The 23023-nt window shown below is 45.8% G+C and overlaps 1 protein-coding gene across 1 annotated transcript in view; it reads right to left on the reverse strand.

Moving 5' to 3' along the window:
- PTPRE (protein tyrosine phosphatase receptor type E) overlaps positions 1 to 23023 on the reverse strand; it is a 170123-nt gene that overhangs the window by 103946 nt on the left and 43154 nt on the right. The window contains exon 2 of the mRNA XM_064269184.1: positions 8931 to 8953. The gene's annotated coding sequence lies outside the window, so the exon portion shown is untranslated. The remainder of the gene's footprint in view (positions 1 to 8930; positions 8954 to 23023) is intronic.

Here is a 23023-nt window from a genome sequence, read left to right on the forward strand (position 1 = left end):
GCAGTGACGGTAACCGGCCCTAGTATGCCCAACACGTTTCCGTAGCTGCTTTAGAGGGATTTCTGCTGTTAACTCAAAATCCAGGTAAGCATCAACCCAGATCACGGAGCTTTATATTTTGATTGTTGTTATTAGCTGCCACTGAGTCACACGCCAACTCATGGAGACGCTATGCACAACAGAATGAAACACCGCCCAGTCCTGTGCCATCCCCATGATCGGTTGCAGATCAAACTGTTGTGATCCATAGGGTTTTCAATGGCTGATTTCGAAAGTAGGTCTCGAAGCCTTTCTTACTAGCCCGTCTTACTCTGGAAACTCCACAGCATCCTAGCAACATGCAAGCCTCCACTGACAGACAGGTGTGGCTGTGCATGAAGTCCATTGCTAGAAATCACTCCTGGGTCTCCCACCTAGAAGGCGAGAATTCTACCACTGAACCACCTATGGGTCTATGTCTTGAAAGGACCTTTAAAAATTTTCACCCAGCCCTTTATTTTTTTAGTCAAAGAAGGTGTGACTCAGGGAGATGAAGCAACAAGTCCAAGTCATTCAGCATTCTAGAACTAAGCTCTGTTTCTGAACAATCTTTTTCTAGGCTCCTGCTCAAAACACACATTGATGTTTGCTAAAGAAAGGACTCAAATATCAGCCTCATGGGTGATATTTCTGGAAATCAGAATGAGGATCTACCACTTCATTTTTCAATATCTTGCACAATTATGAGCTTGGGGGAGATGCCTGATAAATGCCATTGAATGACTGGACAATCTCCTGGCCCCGTTGAAAGGAAATGTGGCAAGTGTGCAAAAAGAGATTAGAAAACTGGATTCCGTCAGCAGATAACACGTGGAAATAATCTTGAACTCCAGCCAAGATCAACTCAAGTGATCATAAAATTGTTCCAAAATACAATCACCTACCAGCTAACTGTTTGCAGGATCCACAGGACGTGTGCAAAGGTTGTTCTTACTTGTGAATGTTCTTCATCACTAGCATAATATTGTTCATAATGGGAACTTTTACTTTCTTTTCACAGGGCTGGCACCCACCTTTGAGGGTGATAATGGGAGCGGACTGATTTTCAAGTTTGAGAGGAACCCTGGAAGAGTGGCAAGAACATGGGACTGACAGAAAGGGAGACTAGAGTGCCCCTACCTACGAAACTGTGGCCTCAGACACACCAACAATCGTGAAGATGGCGCAGGACCAGGCAACGCTTCATTCCATTATACATAAGGTCGCCTTGGGTTGCCGACTCCGCAGCACCTAGCCACAGCAACAACCCACTACACTGTTGACTCGTTTCTCCAAGTCTGCCTAGGTCTCTTCTCATCTTTAAGGTGGAGGTAAGAACACACACCTCAACTTCCTCCAGGTATCTACAAGGCTCATATGAGAGAGTGAAACTGAGCAAGCTTTGTAACCTGTAAAGCACTCTATACGCAGCTTTGGTAGCATAAATGCACTTACTGTTTTCAGAATAAGGCATTTAAGTTATCTGGCAAAAGAGGAAATAGATCAAGTCCTGTTTTTGTGAATAACAAATTCCACCAACATGATGCTTTTTAAAAATTCATTTCTCAGTAGTAACACAGTAGCTTAAAAAATGTATGTATTGTTCTGAACTTAGCATCTATACCACTTCTGAAAGCAGATCAGGTAGAGGTATTTAGAATCAGTTAAATACCATCAATATATATTTTCTAAAGTTGTTGGAATTGAATCGGCCCCCATAAAATAACGCAAATCCAAGTTTTGTTTTTGCTTACAATATTCTTATTCTAAACAAGGAGGAAAGCTGCTCGGAGGACCCATGATGTGACGTGTTTTTGTTTAGTGATTCCACAGGCAAGCGTCCTGCCCTTCCTGACGTTTTAAATACTTCATACCAAACTCTGCTTCGTAATAAGCAGTTTTAAAAGTCATCATTCTTGAGCAGAATGTTGTCTCATCTTATGTTAGGATTTGCAAGGGGTGCCCCTGTGGATCTAAGTTGGTGAAGAGCGCATTTCTGAGGCGTCCATGTGCCTGTCATCTGTCACCGGTCCCCATTTCTGATACAGTGGCTCAATGGGTCTCAGAAATCTCTCTGTAACTCACACACTCAAATGTTTTATGAATTTTGTGTCTTCTTCTCCCCAACGTGAATTATGACTCTCCTTGGGCAGTTGGCCTGGGCCCTGCTGCCGACACTGCCATCTTTTTCTGGAATTTGAACTACACAGACAGGAAAACCTGATACACAAAATGCCAGCCGAGCCGTGTGACCCTGAAGACAAGTTCCTTGTCCTGCTGCCCAGGGACCTCACTCTTACCCAGGGTGATGTTTTTAATTAAAATGCCATGTCACAAATCCAATTGTTAGGGACAATTAAGATAATGATTTGGGTTATAAGAATAAGAAACCCACAACTCAAAACGAGTGGACTTTTCATGTGTCACCCAGCTAGCCTAGGCCCCAACAATGACTAGGAATTGTTTTTCTCAAAAGGTGAACATCACCTTTGATTCCTGGCAGTCTGACAACCCCGCCAGGCCCAACGCAGGCAGCTCTTCTCCGTCAACCCCAGCACACTTACTTTTTGGCTGAGCAGTGGTGGGTTAGAAATGGTTTCCTGAAACAGAAATCCCAGATTTCCTGCACCAGGGCTGGACAAAGTTAACGGAGTGCTTGCCAAATTTTCCTTTCATGGAGGCTTCCTGATAATATTCTTTAATCTAATTTTTAAATATTTTAGAAATATTACAAGCAACCATGACAAAAATCCAAAGTGATAAGAAAGGTTTCCCTTCAGCGCCCCCTTACCTGTTTTACTGCTGGTATGGCACTGAGGAACCATCTTGGCCTTGGAGAAGCCATGTTTTCTGTCAGCAGAAAGGGATTTCTGGGGCAAGAAGTCAAACTCTGACCATGGCCTGCCGCTGGCTCGGTGAGGAGTGAGTTTATATAGGAACTCCGTGTTCCTGTTTTCTCTAAGGGGAAACTGTGACTCCTTAATATCCAGGCTTTTGCTATGTGACAAACGACTGCCTATGATTCTTTTAGGTGGTGCTTCTTGGAAGAACATAGAAACTTTCCTGGGGGGAAAATGGAAATGGAAATAAAGGAGGGATTTTAATCTGTTCGTCACCACCAGGTCTAAAGGAATCCTTCCAATTTACTGTCAGCTTCTAAGTTCAGTGTGCAAAAGAACAGTATCCCTGGTGTTGGAAGAGGTGGATTTTGCTCAGATAGGAAAACTGTGGAATCCGTTAGAGAAAAATACCCAAACCAGTTGCCGTAAAGTCCATTCTGACTCATGGCAACCCCATGTTTGTCAGAGTAGAAATGTGCTCCACAGGGCTTTCAATGGCTGTGATGTTTTAGGAGTAGATGGCCAGGCCTTTTTTCCAAGGCGCCTCTGGGTGGATTCGAACCACCAACCTGTTGATGTTGAACTGCCTGTCTTGGGCCAAAGACTTAACTGTTTGCAACTCCCAGGGACTCCATTGACACTGATCAAAACCCAAGAACATGGCAAAGGAAGAACACAGGAATCAAACACATGAGGAAGTGTTAAGCACATCGAGTTTCTCATTTCTTTCTGTAACAGAGGCCAGCCCAGGGCAAAGGCTTCTGTTCATCCAGCTGAAATGCAACCTCAGCTGATGCAGCCGGAAGTGTGGACAGAATGGTTTACCCTGCACTTTATTTTAAAACATTCTTTTTTTTCCCCTTGCAACGGTGGCCGTTCCAACCAACAGTCAAGAAGAAAAACAACTTTGGAAGAGAAAGTGCACAGGTGTTGAAACTGACAGGGCAAACGCTAGTGAATGAATATTCTATGTTAATTTAAAAAATAAAACCCACTGTTACTTAATATTAGAACTTTAATTTAGTTTTTTTCTATTCCTTTGGTATTTTCCTGAATGAATGTGAGACAGTTGAGTTACTGTATCATTTTAATTGCACTTACTGGTGAGGACCCTTAGGTGTAACAATACAAGGCCTCAAAGAGTCTGGAGAAAATATTGAAATTATATTTAAACAAATTGTGTGTCTTCCATAAATTCCTGATTCCGAAACTCCATTCCCTGACTTAAATGCTGTGAAGCTGAGGCCCACTGAGTTTCAGGCTTTCTCCACTTGAAGGAACTTCGCTCATGTGGGCTCATCAACATGAACTATAGCCTTATTCTCACAAACCTATTGCTTTGTTTTCCTTCAAAAAAAGCAAAAACAGCAAAAAACCCTGACGCAAAATGGGTAGCTGCGCTACAAAGCCTGCTCCTAACTCAGTTCAACAGGGAAGAAAATTGACTCCATTTTTGAAAGTCAAATAGTAATGTAGAACTATATTTTTTGGGGGGGGGGGTTTGTTTTTCACAAAAAAATCAGGGATTATTGCTAGAAAAGGGAACTTGATTTGATACCTTTTATAGTAGGTTTTTTTTTTTTTTTTTTTTAATAGTACCAGTATATACATTCCTACCAGTTCAGTGCATTTTTTAAAACTTGGAAACAGTTGCCATAATTTTTTGTTGATGTTAATAACAGCAACACTTGAAAGGTCATTTGCAGCAGGTTTGCCCAGTACAATAGGCCACTTGATTTCTTGACTGCCGCTTCCATGGACATTGATTACATACAAGTAAAATGAAATCCTTGACAACATCAATCTTTTCTCCATTTATCCTGATATTGCTTTTTGGTCCAGTTGTGAGGATTTTTGTTTTCTTTATGTTGAGGTGTAATCCATACTGAAAGCTGTAAACTTTGATCTTCATCAGTAAGTGCTTCAAGTCCTCTTCACTGTCAGCAAGCAAGGTTGTGTCATCTGCATAACGCAGGTTGTAAGTGAGTCTTCCTCTAATCCTGACACCCTGTTCTTCTTCATATAGTCCAGCTTCTTGGATTATTTGCTCAGCATACAGATTGAATAAGTATGTGAAAGGCTACAACCCTGATGTGCACCTTTTCTGATTTTAAACCACGCATAATCTCCTCGTTCTGTTCAAACAACTGCCTCTTGATCTATGTACAGGTTCCTCATGAGCACAATTAAGTGTACTGGAATTCCCATTCTTTGCGATTGTTATCTATAATTTGTAATGATTCACACAGTTGAATGTCTTCAGGTAGTCAACAAAACACAGGCAAACATCTTTCTGGTATTTTCTGCTTTCAGCCAAGATCCATCTGACATCAGTGATGATAGCCCTCGCTCCAAATCCTCTTCTAAATTCAGCTTGAATTTCTGGCAGTTCCCTGTCAATGTGCAAAAGACCTCTTTAAAGTGTTAAAAAGCAAAGACGTCACTTTGATGACTAAAGGCTGCGTTACCCAAGCCGTGGTCTTTTCAATCATCTCATATGCATGTGAAAGCTGGACAACAAAATTGGAAGACCAAAGAAGAACTGACACATGTGAATTGTGGTGTTGGCAAAGAATATTGAATATACCATGGACTGGCAGAAGAATAAACAAATCTGTCTTGGAAGAAGCACAGCCAGAATGCTTCCTGGGAGCGAATATGGTGAGACTTCATATCGTTTACTTTGGACATGTTATCAGGAGGGACGTGGAGAAAGACATCACGCTTGGTAAATAGAAGGTCAGTGAAAAAGAGGAAGACTGTCAGCGAGATGAACTGACACAGTGGCAGCAACAACAGGCTCAAACATACCTACTATTGTGAGAATGGTACAGGACTGGGCAACATTTTGTTCTGTTGTACATAGGGTCGCTAGGAGTAGGAATCAACTTAACAGCATCTAACAACAACAAATAGTAACAAGAGCAATGATAGCAAAAAAAAAAAAAAAAAACCCAAAATTCGGTTGCTATCGGGTCAATTCCAACTCATGACAACCCCATGTATTACAGAGTGGAACTGTTCCTTAGGATTTTCTTGGCTATAATCTTTATGGAAGCAGATCACCAGTCCTGTCCTCCATGGTGTTGCTGGGTGGATTTGAACCAGCAACCTTTAGGTTAGTAGTTGAGGGACCTTTTTAGTGATAACAGCAGCTAACACTTGTTAAATGCTTACTTTTGTCTGTCTTGCTTAAATGTCACAGTAATCTTGAGAAGTGACTGATGGTAGAAAGGAAGCCCTGACATGTCCCTGTGTTTATTCAGCGAGTACTCATGGGCTTCGTCTCTGCACCAGGCCACCAGCTGTGGATGGAGCCATGTGACACTCCTGGGGCTTATATTATCCCATCTAAAGTGAATGATTTAGTTAACATTTTTTTCTGACTAATCCCACAGACTAGAAGTAAGTTCTCTTCTATGAGTTGAAATCCTGAAGCTCTGAAATGAGTCTCAAATGCTTAGAAATGAAAATGCAGGTTAAAAGACCGTTCTGGTGTTCTGTCCCGAAGGCTGGGCAGGAAGATCCCAAACCCAGGCAGCAGATATGGGAGCACTGATGTGAGGTTCACGTGTTCTACACCCTATCCTCAGATAGAAGTGTAAAGTTTTCAGAATCAGAAGTCCTTTAATCCAAGAGCTCAGCAGCACTCTAAAGCAGAACTTTATTTTTGAACTGAAATGGGGGTGAAGGATGGGCCCAGGGGAGGAAAGGCACTGCCCAGGGCTGCTGTGGCTACCAAGCATCAGTGGTGGAAATGGGCAGTGCCAGGAGTCTGTTCCCCCCATGAACGCTCAGGTCCCGTGGGCAGGACACTCATTTCTGAGTCTGCCCCTGGTTTTGAGACAATGCTGGCAAGTGAGGAAACTTTTCAAGTACCTAGCATAGCATAGCTCAGCTGCGAGGGCTGCTGACCCACCTCCAGGCAGCACGACAACTTGACAAGAGGCAAGGAATTCTAGAGTGAGTGGAAGGCAGGACAGGGTATGGACGGCCAGTGCTGATCCAAGACCCAAGGAATGCACAGGCCACGCCACTTTAACAAACCGTAATCTGTGCCCTGTATTTCAGAAGGAGATGCCTCTGTGGGGCCTGGCTCTCAAATATCTCTTTGCAGCATGGTGGAAACAAACAAACACCAAACACAAAACCCAGTCGTCATCAAGACGATTCTGCTCCTGGCGACCCCACGTGTGTGTCAGAGTAGAACTGTGCTCCATAGGATTTTCCGTGGCGATTTTTCAGAAGTAGATAACTAGGCCTTTCTTTCAAGGTGCCTCTGGGTGGACTTGAACATCCAACCTTTCAGTTAGCAGCCAAGCATGTGAACCGTTTGCACCACCCCAGAAAGGCAGCATGGTTGGCACACTCCATAAGTCACTCCCTCCAGTACTTTTGACGAATGCCGTGTTCACTATCCACTCAAACCCACACAACTGAGCCAATACTCATATCCATACGGAATCTCGCTTGGGATTCTGAGACAATAAGGGATGGTAGACTTCCCGTCATTAAGTGTCTATCTTCATGCATATTATTTCAGTCACAAACCCTCTCACTGGCCAACTGTTGACTTTCACCCAAGTAGAGTATGCCATTCAGAACATTGAGAACCGACAACACCCAATAACGATGCAACTGAGGACGCAGATGACAGAATTATTTAGTAGGTAGTAACCAGACGGACGGAGGCTTTCCTCGGCTCTATCGTGATATTGTTGACTGCATTCAGCACTCATCACGGAGGCAGGAGAAACAGGGCGTGGCAACAAAGTGCATTTATCACACTGGAATAACCTCGAACACTTCTGCCCAGGTAAAAGAGTGCCGTCTGGTCGCACTGCCTGGCAAAGACCAGTAAAAGGCGGCCGGTCCCAGCAAGGAATTGACTCATTGACCTTACAGTCATTCTGCAACAGAGTCAAGGTATTGCAAGCAAGGTTATGACTTTAACAAGTACAATACCCTGGTTGCCCACGCCACAGGACGCACATTTCAGGGAATAGGCATGGCATGTGGGTTCGCATGTACCAAAGGTATGCATGGACCCAAAGGTATGCATGAACCCCAATGTACATGTGAACCCAAAGGTATGGGTGAATCCCAAGGTACACGTGCACTCCAAGGTATGCATATGCTCAAAGGTACACGTGAACCCCAAGGTACGTGTGAACTCCAAGGTATGCATGAACCTTAAGGTATATGGGCACTCCAAGGTATGCGTATACTTAAAGGTACACATGTACCCAAAGGTATGCGTGAACCCCAAGGTACCCGTGAACCCCAAGGTATGCATACACTCAAAGGTACACATGAACCCAAAGGTATGCATGAACCCCAAGGTACACGTGCACTCCAAGGTATGCATATACTCAAAGGTACACATGTATCTAAAGGTACGCATGAACCCAAAGGTATGCACGAACCCCAAGGTACATGTATACCCAGAGGTACCCACGAACCCAAGGGAGCACATACACAGCATTCTGTGAGCTCCTTACCCTTAAATGGTCTTCCCTCAATGTCTTTAGGAAAAAGGCTATCGTGTTTCAAGTTTTCTTTTCCTAAGTACAAGGACATCAAGGCCACAGACCGCGAAAGGCAAAAAATTATGCGATGACAACTGTTTTTTCTAAATATGCAATCCAGAAAAAAGGTCGTTTTCAGCAGTTTTCCCCACAGCAGATCAATTTAAGAAGCAATTACCATCAATGCAATTATCCGCCAATGTGCTCCCTAACCGGCCTCCAACGTGCTCCGCTCAGATAAGGCGGAAGGCTTCTCAGTAGTAGCTACAAGTCAGGGGAAGAGAAGGACGTGGAAGTGGTGCTCGAAATGATGCGTCTCAGAGTACTGAACAGCTGGGCCACACTGCACACTCGAAAGTGATGTAACAAAAAGTGTGCGGTGAGCCTGTTCGAGCAAGTTAAGGCATAAAATGAAAATATAACACGCTGACCATGTGGCTCTCTTTCACAAGAAGATGATGGTTCTATAACAGCTGTATCCCACATGCTCTTTTAGCTGGCTCACTCTACATCAGAAATAACGTTTTAAAAGTTTTGTACTCACCAAGGGAGAATGAAGGCTAGAGTCTGAAAAAAGGAAGAAAGAGAGAAAAAGAGTTAGTTTTCTGATTAGTGATGTTCTTTGCGAATTCTAGCTGCATCTTTCACTACATCACTTGGTTGAATCTGCTTTTTTTTTTTGCTTTGTGGTTCGGAGTCTTTTGAGGGCTTTTTATCTGGATGATGATAACTTATTTTTTTTGCAGTCACTGGCTTTCAACAGCGTCCTTCGCAAACTCTCCTGTCCCCTCTGGTTGTCGGTTGATGGTGGGTATGGCAGTGGCACAGACCAAAGGTCTTCGCGTCTAGCCACCCAGACCCTCCACTAGTCAGCCACTCCTATTGCAGCCTGCCATGGCCCTTTTCCCTAAGACTGTGCCCTCATCCCATCTCCCTACAGACAGCTTTTTAAAACCCGGCTTGGGGCCGCCCTGCCACCCCAGTTTTCCTGTGTCATCATTTATCTGGCATGACTACTCCCCATTAATTTAGCTCTCATGTTCTTTTTTTTTTTTTTTGGTTGCTGTTTTATCAAAATATAATTTACATACTACAGAGTTTGAATTTTTAAAGTACAGTTCAGTGGTGCTTAGTACATCTACCGAGTTGTGCAACGGCCACCATAATCTCCTTGGAGAACATTTTCATCACCCCCGAGAGAAACCCCAGACCTGTCAGCCGTTACTCTCCCTTGTCCCACCCCACCCTCCCCATTCTCCTGAACCCCAGCCCTGGGCTCCATGCATTTGCCCATTTTGGATATTTCATATAAACGGGATCACATAATAGTTGGTCTTTGGCATCTGGCTTCTTTTACTTAGTGTAATGCTTTTGAGGTTCATCCTTACTACATAAAGTACCATTTAGCCATACAAAGGAATGAAGCACTGATACATGTTACAACACATAGCAGTACTTCACTCCTTTTTATGGCTAAACGGTACTTTACTGTGTGGGTATGCATTCTGTTTGTCTGTTTCTCAGCTGACGGGCATAGCTCTGTGTCCTTGTACAAATGGCCAGGATGGCAGCCTAGCACTGAGCTGTCAGACTGCCCTCTACCTCGGGTGGAGACCACACTCAGCTGTCATTACACATCAGCACTGCCACAGGGCAGAGTCAGGATTAGATCATCACATTGTTTTTTAAATAGCTAATGCAGTACAAACACGGAGCCCTGGTGGCACAGTGGTTAAGTGCTTGGCTCCTAATTAAAAGGTTGTTGGTTCGAACCCACCAGCTGCTTCGAGGGAGAAAGATGTGGCAATCTGTAAAGATTACAGCGTTGGAAACCCTATGGGGGCCGTTTTACTCTGTCCTACAGGTCGCTATGAGTTGGAATTGACTCAATGGCAAAGGGTTAATGGATTATGCCGTACATGGTGCTTTCCACAAAAGTAGGCTAGTTCTTATCCAAGTCTTGGTAAGGCTAGATATTTTAAAGCAAATACATAAAATCTCACAGCACACGATTATAACAAGCTGTTGTACTAATTAAAAAGTTGACCTTTGAAGTAGGTTTAAGTCAAAGAAGCAGAAGAAACAGTTCTGGATGCTAACGAATTTAAAATCTACTTGGGCAGATTGACAGCTAGCATTATTCCTAACGGTGGAAGACTGGTTGCTTTCCGTCTAAGACTAGGAACAAAGGGAGATCGTCTGCTCTCACCACTCAAGTCCTATCCATCACAATAGAGCAAGAAAATAAATAAAAGACAGAGATGGGGGGGGGGAAGCGCTTTTTTTTTACTCAAATGACAGGATTGTCTACATAGAAAATTCCAAAGAACTGGGCAAAAAAAAGGTACTAGAGCTAATAAGTGAGTTTAGGTCACAAGATACAAAGTTAAAATACAAAAGTCATTTGTATTTATAGGTACTGACAATGAGTAATCAGACATGAAATTTTAAAAATATGCTATATGTTGCTGTTGCTGTTAAGTGCCGTCGAGTCAGTTCTGACTCATAGCACTCCTATGCACAACAGAACGAAACACTGCCCGGTCCTGCACCATCCTTACAATCTTTGTTGTGCTTGAGCCCATTGTGGCAGCCGCTGTGTCAATCCATCTCGTTGAGGGTCTTCCTCTTTTCCACTGACCCTGTACTTTGCCAAGCGTGACGTCCTTCTCCAGGGACTGATCCCTCCTGACAACATGTCCAAAGTATGTAAGATGCAGTCTCACCATCCTTGCTTCTAAGGAGCATTCTGGTTGTACTTCTTCCAAGACAGATTTGTTTGTTCTTGAGGCAGTCCACGGTATATTCAATATTCTTTGCCAACGCCACAATTCAAAGGCGTCAATTTTTCTTCAGTCTTCCTTATTCATTGTTCAGGCCATAGTATTTTCAATAGCATCATATGCATGCAAAAGCTGCACGATGAATAAGGAATACACCGTATAGTAGTCTAAAATCTACTTGGGCGGCCACATAAAACAAATGGAGACTACTCTATGGGGTAACATATAGAGTCACAGAACTAGAGGAGGCCCAGGGACCACGGAACCCCATGTAACAAGGGTGTGGGGGGGTATTGACTGAGGGGAAAGTGGTGATCAATGGGGGTGGGTGGCACTGCCCTTTTTGTAGGAATAGCTTATTACAAGAGTCCACCCCTTCCAATCCCCAAAAGGAGCCATGGAAGATGCTGGAAAGAGTGACTTATGGTGCTTTCCTGGAGCCAAGCAAGGAGAGAAGCCAGGAGTGGAAGGTACCTCCAATATCGCAGGAGGGTTGGTGGAAATGCTCAAAACTCTCTTCAAATATAGCCCTGGTTGCACAGTGGTTAAGCGCTTGCCCGTTAACTGAAAGGTCATAGGTTCAAACCCACCATCTACTCGGTGGGAGAAAGATGTGGCAGTCTGCTTCCGTAAAGATTTACAGCCTTGGAAACCCTATGGGGGCAATTCTGTGCTGTCCTACAGGGTTGCTATGAGTTGGAATCGACTTGACGGCAACGGGTTTGGTCTAATCTTTCAACACAACGCTGAGACACTTTAATTTACAACAAGACCCAGTGATACACTGAAGCTCTGGAGCAGGGCCGCAGGCAGAGGCAGTGGGCTTGAGTCAAACCTGACTAAAAACCACGAGGAAAGAAACCACCCGATGCTACAGCCAGCAGGCACTCTGTCACTTCGGTGAACAAATTAATACACATGATTGGACAAATCCCAATCAAATGCAAATAATAATTTTGACTAAGGGTTTTATTTTAATTAATTATTTTTTAAAAATTCCTGCAAGCACTGAGTGCGGGAACCACAATTAGATGACACTTTGTGTCGCTTTGGCATCACAGTTATCAGTTTCTCTACGGACAGAATGAGAACAAAAACCAGAGAACCAAAACGTTCTCTAAAGCGAACACTTACCAAATGAACATTTCCTTCAGCCTAAGGCCCTGGAGAAGTGGGCTACTGTGATGCTTAGCAAAGGGTCTGAAAACGCTGAAATAAGCACAATAAAAAAACGAGGGTGGGGATGTTGGTTTCTGGGGACTGGTCCGCTCCTTTTAGGAAGGAGAAGAGCAGGTCCGTGCGCAGTCTCGCTCCACAAACTGGCAAGATTCCTGGTCTCATCTTGAACAGCGCAGTCCTCCAACAAGGGGAAGTGGAGAAGGCACTGGATTCACGCAGCCTGTCAAGAGTCTTGACATCTGCTAATGGGTCTGTCCCTCATGTCGTAGCATTCTAGGTGGGGACATGACCCTATTTTAATGATAAGGACGCTGAGGCAGGGTGTGCGCCTCCTCCAATGTCACCGAAGAGTGAGGGGGCAGTGCCGGTGCCACATGGGATGCCATCCCACATTGCTACAGATGTTTGCTTCCTTGCTGTCTCTGACCCTCCAGGGAAGCTGCAGCTCCTTCAGGGCAGGGGGCTGTCTTCTTCTCTGTATGTGCCCAGTGTCTGGCCCACAGCCTGCCTGTGGAGAGGCTCAGGGAGGGGATTGCTGACGGGGTGGTGCAAATGATTAACGTGCTCAGCTGCTAACCAAAAGGCTGGAGTGGAGGTTTGAGTCCACCAAGAGGCACCTCAGAAGAAAGACCTGGCGATCAGCCATTGAAAACCCTGGAGCACAGTTCTACTCTGACACACATGTGGTGGCCATGAGTCCAAGTCAACTCAATGGGGCGTTGAGGGTGTCTATGATACTGTAAATTTTCATAAAATTTCTTCTGACCCTTAAAATAAAATGTTTTTACATGTTGCTACACATTTAAAAAGGGGTCCTGTTGGAACAATGGTTAAGTGCTCAGCTGCTAACCAAAAGGCTGTTGGTTGAAACCCAGCTGCTCAGCTGGAGAAAAGACCTGCTCCTGTAAAAAGATTACAGCCTAGGAAACCCTATGGGGCAGTTCTGCTCTGTCCTATAGGGTCGCTATGAGTTGGAATCGAGAGAGAGAGCTCCGCTAATTGTCTACACCCCAGAAAGTTCTGGAAAGGCCCAGCCTGAGCAGATAAAAGCGGGTCTGCAGGAAGGAGCTCAGCTTGGGTAAGCCTAGCCGAGAAGTTGCAGCTGGCGTCCCAGGAGCACAGAGGAGGACTCACTCGGGTTCCAGTGAGAAGGGCCAAGAGGAAGCCCAGCAAGACCTGGGAAGAGAGGCAGGGTGACATCACTGGAACAGGGGAAATCCACGCAGCAGCCCCTGGGACTAGGACCTAGGGCTGGAGCTCCTACAGGAAGTGGCTGAGCTACAGGGATTGGTCCTGATGGCTCATGAGACATGGAAAGACCAAGCCAGCTCACTGTGCATCCAGACTTGGCAAAGAAGAAAGCAAAACTACAGCACTGAGAATTGGTCCATTGGAACTGATTCATGTAAAGGAAAAATTAAACTCATTTCTGACCTGTGAAGGACTGAGATGGATGGAGCTGGCCAATCTTTCCAAACAGACAAAAGTAAAATGAAGCATCTGAACATTCGAGTGGGCAGCATATGTGCTGCTGAGGCTGTATCTAAAAGTTAGTCTTTTAAAGGTGTTGTTGTTGTTGTTGAGTGCCATCGAGTCGACTCCAACTCATAGTGACCCTATAGGACAGAGCAGAACTGCCCCATAGGGTTTCCTAGGCTGTAATCTTTTTACGGGAGCAGGTCTTTTCTCTAGCTGAGCGGCTGGGTTCGAACCAACAACCTTTTGGTTAGAAGCCGAGCACTTAACCATTGCACCAACAGGACTCCTTTTTAAATGTGCAGCAACATGTAAAAACCTTGGCAGGCACGGTTACATTTTATTTTAAGACATTTATACGCACATTTTCAGGTCCTAGGAGCCCTGGTGGCGAAGTGGTTACGAGCCAGGCTGCTAACAAAAAGCTCAGTTGCTCTTTGGAAACCCGGCAGGGCGGTTCTACTCCGTCCTATAAGGTCACTGTGAGTCGGAATTGACTCGACAGCAACGGGTTTGGTTTTTTGGTTTGAGGTAACGCAAACAGTTTGAGCTCGACTGCAGCATAAAGGTTGGCAGTTCAAACCCACCCAGAAATACCACGGAAGAAAAAGCCTAGAGATCTGCTTCCACTGAGATCGCAACCAAGAAAACACCACGGAGCAGTTCTACTCTGTAACACACGGGAGCGCCAAGAGTCAGAATCGACTCGATGGCCAACAACAATATATATACATTTTCACATGTATATTGTATCTGAAATATGGATTTTTTATGATGGATTAAAATTTTATAAAGCAAAGCCACACAAATAAAAATCCAAATCATGCAATTAGATTCCATGAACTTTGGCCGTGAAGTGATCTCACTGGGAATGATCAGAACCCTGGGACCAAATTCCTCCCTCTTGGCCTCGTTCTCTTGGATGCCTCCTTTCCCCCAATACTGAGTTGTCCTGATAAATTCATCAGAGCACTTGGAATAAATAGCAAGCACTTGGCCACAGGCCCGCTCAGGCAACGGCTGTCTGTACGAATTTAGGTGAACCAGCCAAAGAACAGTAGCATCGTTGCAGATAAGAAAATAACAGAGACCCGTCACAAACGGAAACGCTACGGAACTCGAACCTCGGCAGTGGCCTCCTTCTGCATCCTATCAAAGCACAGCTTAGATGGCTCCCAGGGGTAATTGGAACGATAGGAGACAAGTGCAAAATGTCTCGGAATAATCTAGGCTTCGGGTTCTCACTGATCTCATGCCCACGCTCTGCCAAGTCTCACAGTTTGCTTGTTTACCTTCCAGGCATCGGCAAAGCTGTTAATTTCTGCATTTTCTAATGCATGAAAGAAAAGCTAGAAGGAGGGACAGAGCACGGGGGAGGGACGCCTCCCTGAACGGCGAGGAGTCAGCATAGAATCCCATTCTGTCTACCCTGGGGACACAGGTCACCTTGGGAAGGGAGTGAAGTCTTTAAAACAATGTCATTACTGCTGGAAAGACATCTATTTTCTCGAGCATGTGTTTCATCAATTTATGGCAGGCAAGCAGGACTTGTAAATGTTTGGCAACTTGTAAGAATTATTCAGGGGCAGCTGTTTCCCAAAGATCCCCATGCCTCCCTGCCTGCTTCCTGTGAGGGTTTCCTGAAGCAAGCCCCTCTGCACCCCACCTCGAGTACACATGATTACACTTCTCTAACTACCCCACATCAGAGGTACCCTCTTTGGATTAGTAAACTGTGCAAATTAGCCAGCCAGACACATCCCTTTGGCAAGGACAAATGGCTTCGAGTTTCCATCCTTCCCCCTCTGTCTATACCGTTATCATCAGCATGGAATTCGGGAACTCCAGAATGTGATTCTCCGAGCTCTCTTCCAAGGGGCAGGGGTGTGGCAGGGTGGAGGTGGGGGGGGGCCTGTCCTGTGTTCAGCTGCCCTTATGATGTAGGCAAAAGAGCCCTGGTGGTACAAATGGTTAGGCACTCGGCTGCTAACTGAAAGGTTGGTGGTTCCAAGGGATAAAAACCTGGAGATCGGCTCCTACAAAGATTGTTGCTTTTGTTGTGTGCCCTCAGTTGATTCTGACTCACAGTGACCCTACAGGACAGAGTGGAACTGCCCCACAGGGTTTGCTTGGCTGTAATCTTTACAGAAGCAGATTGCCAGGTCTTTCTCCTGTGGAGGCTCTGGGTGGGTTTGAATCACCGATCTTTCGGTTTGCAGCTAAGCATTTAACCACTGAGCCACCAGGCCTTCCTCCGTAAAGATTACAGCCTAGAAAACCCTATGGGACAGTTCTGCTCTGTCACACAGGGTTGCTATGAGTCGAAAATCGACTTGACAGCACCCAACAGCAACATGATGTTGGCAGATATGATCCACATTCTACAGGTAAGAAAAGAAGGCACTGGCACTCACCCAAAGACATATAATCAGTGGCTAGTTCCATGCTTCTGAATACATACCTGTTACAAGGGCTCTGGGTGGCATACACAGTCTGCACTCAATTACTATTCCAAAGGTTGGCTGTTCGAACGCACCCAGCAGCACCATGGAAGAAAGCGTAGGCAATCTGCTTCTGTAAAGATTTCAGCCAAGAAGGCCCTATGGAGCAGTTCTGTTCTACAGCACATGGGGCATGGAGTCACCATGAGTCGGAATTGACTCAGCGGTAATGGGTTTGGTTTTGGTTTTTATCTTTACCTTGAATTTCTTCATGATACAAATGGTTCTGTGCACACAGTAGTAACCCAGAAAATACATACTAGTTGAATGACTGGATCAGTGTGTTGAGCTGGTTTTTTAACATTTATTGAGCATCTACTAAGTGCCTGTACCATGTCAAGTGCTGAGGATTCAGAGACTATAAAGAATACAGGAACCAAACCTCAAGGTCTTTACCCTAAAAGAAACTCAAGAGACAGATTTTATAAGCAGATCACTGAAATGCAGAGGATGAAAGCTACAAGGGTAAGCTCAGGGGGCTGTGAGAGACGGACGCAGCAGCACCTAACCTGCGCTTGGCCAAGTTACAGCATCTTTTCTTAGAACAAGAGTCCTGGGCAAACAACATCCATGGAGGCAAGGAAGCTAGAGTGGCTGGAACATTTCAGGAACAGCAAGTAATGTGAATCCTGGCTTTGACCTTGGAACAAGTTACTTAACCACGTTAAGCTGTAGTTTCCTGACCTGTGAAATGGGGACAATAACCCTTACCTGTCTGGGTTAATAAACGAGATAACCCATAAAGGACTGACCACTGAACTCAGCTCGGGGCAGACACTTAGGCTCCTCCCGTATCTGTAACAGAAATATCACAAATGGGCGTCTTTAAAGAACATTTGTTTTCTCACAGCTCTGGAAGCTAGAAGTCCAAATCAGTGTCTCGCCTTCCTTTGCTTGAGATGATCCTCTCATGGTGTCTGTCCTCCTCTCCGTGTGTCGCTGTGTCTACTCTGGTCTTTCTGTAACTCAGAAGTGTTTATTTAGGTTTAGGATCCACCTTTCACTGGTATGGCCTCAGCTGATGGATTGACTGCATCACATTGGGTTACATTATGAAAGGTAACCTGCTCTACCCAAGGCCAGCTGATTTAATCACATGTAAGTACTCCATGGGAGCCCCTGGGTGCTGCAAACAGTTAATGTACTCGGCTGCTAACTGAAAGGTTTGAGTCCACCCACAGGCACCTCAGAAGAAAGGCCTGGAGATCTACTTCTGAAAACCAGCCACTGAAAAACCCTATGGAAAACTCTTCCACTCTGACACATCTGTTGGTCATGAGTTCCACTCTGACACATCTGTTGGTCATGACTCAGTGGCAACTGGTTTTAACTACTCCACGACAGCAACCAGACTAGTGCTTGACCAAACCACTGGGACCCACAGCCCAGTCAAGTCAATACACAGAATTTGCCATCACACTAGGAATCTGGAGTAGAGGAGGAGTGGTGGGGCAGGTGGAGATGTGGAGAAGCTGGGAGGCATTGAATTCAGGAGGGGTTGCAGAGGCCCCTGCAAGCCTGACTTGGCCATTCTGCTTTCTGTGTGGGGACAGTCTCCATGGCAGTGGGGAAGGGGATAAAAGGACAGGAAGGGCTCAGTGTTGACCTAGGACCCGTGACCAAGAAGGAGGCTGTAAGGCTAGTCCAGGGGAGGGATGGAGAGGACCCCGTGAAAGTGATGGCGATGAGCATGGGGTTGGGGGCTAATCAGAGATCAAGGAGGCAGGAGCCCCCAGCTTTGGAGAATGAATGAGAAGGGGAGGGAAGGAGTGAGGCTGAACTTGGGCCTGGTTTGGGGGCCTGACATGGGCATCTGGGTAGAAGGTCTGCCATCACTATGACTGGGTCACCAGAGCCACCAAGAAGTGCTTGTATGGGTGACCCTCCCAGACACCCAGAGCAAGTTACTGAAAGACAAAGAAAGGATGTTAGCTTAGAAGTTAGGGAGAAAGCCGGTCTGTCAATGGTACAACTCTTTTTCAGGAGTTTGGTACCCAGAGCAGCATGTTAAATATTTCTAAGAAAGAAGTGATTTGGAAACAATTGAACCAGATAAGGGAAAGATCTGCTAACCAATTAGCTATTTAGCCAAACTGGCAAATTTGCTAAATATCTGCCAATGTTTTGGTTTAATGATTCCCCCCACCTAACCATCTGACCTGACCAATTGGAATGAGTTCACTAGTAAGAATCATTGTTAAATGCAGAGAAGAGACTGGCTCTAAAAGAATAGAGAGAGAGAGAGCAGAGACCCTACTGAGCACCCAGTGTTGAGTCTCAGAGGAAAAACTAAATGTCTCCATTTAAAATAGAACTCATAACACAAGGTGAGCTTTCAGGGAATCCGTACACCACTGAGCTATGATCAAAAACATCCTGGGGCTTGACAAGCATTGCTGAGGACAAGCACCTATTTTTCCTTGTCCACTGAAAAAGTTCTGTGCAGCAGCAATGGACCCTCCTCCACAAGGAGGAGCGCTGCGGCATTCATGTGAGAACAAACACAGCATTATCACGGAAATATGCAGCGCTCCCTTCGGGAACAATATACTGCAACAAAAGTGTCACGTTTGACTGGCATTCTGTTGTGTCTACCTAGAAAGGTCACCCATCTGCTTCCACCGCTAAGCAGTGCACTGTCATTCTCAAGGACAATTCTCTGTCTTTACTGCTCCAGGAATCAGCTTGAATTGTATGCACGTGGCCTGCTGGGCCACACTGTCTGAAAGTCCCAGGCATCTGCAGAGATGCTGGAGGCTGAAGGAAGAGTGTGGCTGATGTTGGTCTCCTGGGAGACCCCACGCCCTCGCTGCCATGACCCCTGGTCCCTCCTCTCACCCGCAGCCCAGGGGAGGTAGGAAGAGGCAGCCTGAATGTCCCCAAGCTGGAGCCCTGTCCAATGGTGCTGTGGAAGACTGGATGACCTTCCCATCTGGGTGACCTTGCTCTCTGTCAATCAGGGACCTCAATCCTTACAGCTTCATCATGACGACCTGATGAGACAACATTGGTACACGTGCCTTACGCTGCTCAGGATGAGGTCCGCACCTGGGCAGCTCTGCCTAGGACAGAAAGGCCACTGCTTCCACCATGGGGGTGGCAGTGGGTGGGACCACAGGTGCAGAGGTCAGCCCTGCACCCCCTGCTACCTAATAATCACATTTACTGAGGATATTACATCCCCGGTGTAAAGTTAATTGCTGCAAACAGTTAATGGTTGCTAACCAAAAGGTTGGAGGTTTGAGTGCAACCAAATAAGAGGCACCTTGGAAGAAAGGCCTGGCAATCTACTCCCAAAAAACCAGCCACTGAAATTCTACGGAGCACAGTTCCACTCTGGCACACGTGGGGTCACCATGAATTGGAGTTGACTCCATGGCGACTGGTGAGCTGGTACTGAGGATATGTGATCTCTCCCGATAGTGTCTGATCTAATCTTCCCGATGACCCCAAAGTAACTGGTACAAGGCCACACGGGCCGTGAGAGCTTGACCAGAAACCAAGCCACCCAGACTGGATGCCAAATGCCATGCTCTTCACTATTGGCCGGTAATGCCCCAACATTAGGAAAATCCCAGAACTCTGGTGCCAGCAGTTCTCAGGGTGATGGTTAGGGGTGTGGCCGAGACCCAGCTGGCCAAAGGCAGGTCATCAGCAATGACTCCTCTCCCACGCCCATAGACATATGGTGCTTTTTAAAGTTCCAATATGGAAAAAACCTGTTGCTGATGACTCGATTCTGACTCATAGTGACCCCGTAGGACAGAACAGAACTGCTCCAAAGGGTTTCCAAGGGGCGGCTGGTGGATTCAAACTGCTGACCTTTTGATTAGCAGCCGTGGCTTTTAACTACTGCACCACCAGGGCTCCAGTAAAAAGCAAAGATGTCACCTTGAAGACAAAGGTGCCCCTGACCCAAGCCACGGTGTTTTCAATAGCCTCATCTGCATGGAAAGCTGGATGATGAATAAGGAATACCCAGGAAGAACTGACGCCTTTGGATTGTGGTGTTGGCAAAGAATACTGAATATACCATGAACAGCCGAAAGTATGAACAAATCTGTCTTGGAAGAAGTACAACCAGAAGGTTCCTTAGAAGCAAGGATGGAGATACTGAGTCTTACATATTTTGGACAGGTTGTCCGGAGGGATCAGTCCCTGGGGAAGGACATCATGCCTGGTAAAGTGGAGGCTCGATGAAAAAGAGGAAGGCCCTCAACGAGATGAATTGACATAGTCGCTGCAACAATGGGCTCAAGCATAACAACAATCGTTAGGATGGCACAGGACCAGGCAGTGTTTCGTTCTATTGTACATGGGGTCACTATGAGTCAGAACCAACTCGATGGCACCTAACAACAACACGGAAAAACAAAGAACTCAACTCCAATCATTTGAACATTGAGCTGAAGGTTGCAAGCTAATCCAAACCCTGGGAGTGGGGAAAAGAACGAGACATCTGTGCCTCCCTGCGCCCGTGTCTTGAAAGGCAGATCCTGCTGCCACAAACTCTTTGAGCAAAGCCAAAACTGCTTGTGAACAAACATTCTTTCACAAGGGCGCCAACAATGTGTGCCAAGAACTCCTCAGTTCTCGACTACCCCAGCGTTTAAATTCACTATGATTCTACAGATGTGTGATTTTATAGCAGGAAAGACCTCCAGTCTGACCCTCTCCTTTGCAGATCCCCAGGACGAGAATATGCAGTGCCCTTGAACAATATAGAACCTCCTGCACCCTTCTGCGACCCTCAAAGTCCGTAGAGCATCTTTCTGTCCCCTGTGCTCCCCAAGGGTTCCATACACAGGAGGCAATAAATGACTGCTGAGCAAATGAAAGGTTTCCTCTTTCTCCCCAGACTGCCCTTGCTTTCTGTTACTATTATAGAATTTCCACTAAAAAGAGACAGTAAAAGAAATGGGGGAACAGAGAACTTACTTAATTGTAACCCCAAGGCATCAACTCTTCATAATTAACTTATTATTGTGTCTTCGAATCTGTACTGCTTAATGGAAGCATTAATACACACTATAGAGAAGAGAGGAGATTTCTCCATCTTTTGACAGGAGGAAAAAAAAGAAAACACTGTTGAAAATTCTGTCCACTGGTTTACTCAGGTCTCCAAAATAAAGTCTCTTAGAACCCGGCGCTAGGAAAGTGTTTGTATTTCCTGAAAAACTGGGAACATTCTTTTAATCGGACCAGAACAACGCAAGCTATTGAGTTTTCATTTTCGCCTTGTCAGCTAGGAAGCCTAGGGCGAGTTTAACGCGCAGTTGCAACAATGTCTTATCTCTGGCAAAAGGGAGTTGGCACATATTGAATGCCTCCCAGTGTAGGATGCTTCCAAAAATATATATTTTAATTTAATGCTTGTAATGGCCCAGTTATTATTATTGAGAACTCATAGATTTGAAAAGTGGAGTTCAAAGACTTCGTCAGATGTTCAAAGGTCGGCGGGCGAGTGGGGAAGACGGCATCCAAACCTGGATCCACCCGGGTTACAAACCATCCTCTCCCAGCCTGCAGTGTCTACATACAAACCACTCTGCCTTCCTGCACGTGGTGTCTGGAGTCGAATTTCATTCTGTCTTACTACCATGTTGTTGGGACCCCTAGCTGGCACAAACGGCTAAGGGCTCAGCCACTAACCAAAAGGTTGGTGGTTCAAATGCACCCAGAGGCACCTCAGAAGACAGTCCTGGCAATCTGCTTCTGGAAGGTCACAGCCTTGAAAATTGTATGCAGCACAGTTCTACTCTGACGCATGGGGTCACCACGAACTGACCCACGGGGTCACCATGATCAGAATCGACTGGACAGAAACTGGCCGGTCATCCTGCTGTAAGTTGTTTCAAATCCTTCTTGGGAGCAAAGGGTATAAATGACCGAGACCCGGCAATGACAACACTGGCCTGCAGGACGGGCATGTGGACACGTCTGTCTCCTTCTGTTGAAAATGAGGAGACAAATGCCTGTCTGCCTTTGGAGCTGCTTGATGCTTAGTCAAGACCCTCTTAGACGCTCGCTCACATAGAGTTTGAGTACCAATTGAGAGACCACCGTGGGCCCAGTGGCTGCACAGAGGTGCCCACGGGCCCGGTGTGACCAAAGACAGGAAACCTCAGGTATCCAGAGGCATTGCCCAGGTGTGGGCAAATGTGGTGTCTTGCTAAGGGACAGACCAAGGGGGTGATGGGCAGATACGAAGTCTGCAGAGCCAGACCCCATTCCACCAGGGAGGGCTCTCCACTTACTGCAGATTAAGCCCATCTTATCATTCAGTAAGGAAGACCAAAGAGGAACTGACACCTTTGAATTATGGGGTTGGTGAAGAATATTGAATACACCATGGACTGTCAGAAGAAGGAACGCGTCTGTCTTGGGAGAAGTACAGCCAGAGGGCTCCTTAGAAGGGAGGACGGTGAGACTTTGTCTCACGTACTTTGGACATGTATCTGGAGAAGGACGTCACGCTTGGTAAAGCAGAGGGTCACCAAGAAAGAGGAAAACCCTCAAGGAGATGGACTGACACAGTGGCTGCAACAATGGGCTCAAGCACAGCAACGATTATGAGGATGGCACAGGACTGGGCAGTGTTTTGTTCTGTTGTACGTAGGGTTGCTATGAGCCGGAACTGACTCAACATCACCTAACAACAACAACAGCAAGGAGTCCATGGATGGCCCAGAGAGTTA

Source organism: Loxodonta africana, chromosome 16, assembly GCF_030014295.1.
Source record: "Loxodonta africana isolate mLoxAfr1 chromosome 16, mLoxAfr1.hap2, whole genome shotgun sequence".
In the NCBI taxonomy this organism is placed as follows: Eukaryota; Metazoa; Chordata; class Mammalia; order Proboscidea; family Elephantidae; genus Loxodonta; species Loxodonta africana.